Source organism: Morone saxatilis, unplaced genomic scaffold, assembly GCF_004916995.1.
Source record: "Morone saxatilis isolate NCDOM2014 unplaced genomic scaffold, NCSU_SB_2.0 Contig0, whole genome shotgun sequence".
Classification (NCBI taxonomy): Eukaryota; Metazoa; Chordata; class Actinopteri; family Moronidae; genus Morone; species Morone saxatilis.
Genome location: NW_023339650.1, coordinates 20,565,181 through 20,566,266, shown reverse-complemented (window position 1 = coordinate 20,566,266; position 1,086 = coordinate 20,565,181). Strand labels below are relative to the sequence as shown.

Genomic DNA, 1,086 nt, shown 5'->3' with positions numbered 1-1,086 from the left:
GAGGAGTGACAACAGAAGTAATGTAACTAATTATGTTTTGAGGGGTAAGTGTAATGTTATTACTGACATGTATTAATAGTTAGTTACAGTAGTTACTGGGGTATAAGTAAGTAATATTATCACTAGTAAAGCCTTTCTTCCCACAGCAGGTGTGGCCCACTGGCTTTGTGAATAATGTGAATGCTCATGAAACCCGATATGTGGACTCGAGTGGCACTATTTGTCCTCCATACTTTCGACACACTAACACGGAAGCCCGAAGTTCACTCCAGATGTTTCTTGTCGCTACACATGAACCACAGAGATGGAAAAATATCCGCTCTGAGAGTCCTCTGACCAGATTTAACAACGACATCCAATGGCGAAGCCAGCAGAGACCCGGAGAGGAGCCTGTCCATCAGAGACACTTGGTAAGCGGACAGCGCTGCTGTCAACACACACTGAAGCACACACAGCTCACTTCCACCCAACTGCACACAGCGAGCACATAATCGATGACTTTACACACTTTTTATAAAGAGGAATATGACTGTGAGTGTGTGTGTATGGTGGGATATATCGATCACATGACAGAACAATGTGTTGTGTAGATTATCGGAGACTTGGACACAACCCCGGAAACAGCAGTGTGACTCCTCTGGTGAAGGCCTACAGCAGAGACAGGAAGGTCCAATGAAATGTATGTAGGAAATGTACTTTCAGGGGAATTAAGAGGCTATTTTGAGAAGAACAACAGCAGGAAGCAGTTTTCTCTTCACATTGAGGCTGATCCATTTGCATGTTCTCACTTTAAAATATTCCAGTGATTTTGTGCTGATGTCTCAATCCAGCCTGAACACAAGTTAGAAGGACTTTATTTATACAACCCTGAAAAAGGCTAATGACTTTAAACTGACACGTTGCTGTGAGACACATCCTCATTTAACAGCTTTTTATCTCCTTTCTGCTTCACAAGTGCCCATTCTTTCATTATTATGTGGTAAACACCAATGTAACGTTGTGTTTGTGAAATGTAAAACAACTTTATACTCCACAAAGAATGTGAATCTTTCATTCTCTGCTTTATTTCAGGGTCTGAGACAAGAG

General features: G+C 41.8%; 1 long non-coding RNA gene across 1 annotated transcript; it reads left to right on the top strand.

Annotated features, from left to right (window-relative positions):
* Positions 1-116: 116 nt before the first annotated feature.
* Positions 117-1,086, top strand: LOC118322753. The gene is made up of 3 exons (XR_004796465.1): positions 117-410; positions 591-679; positions 1,072-1,086. It is a non-coding gene; the product is annotated as an uncharacterized LOC118322753 (long non-coding RNA).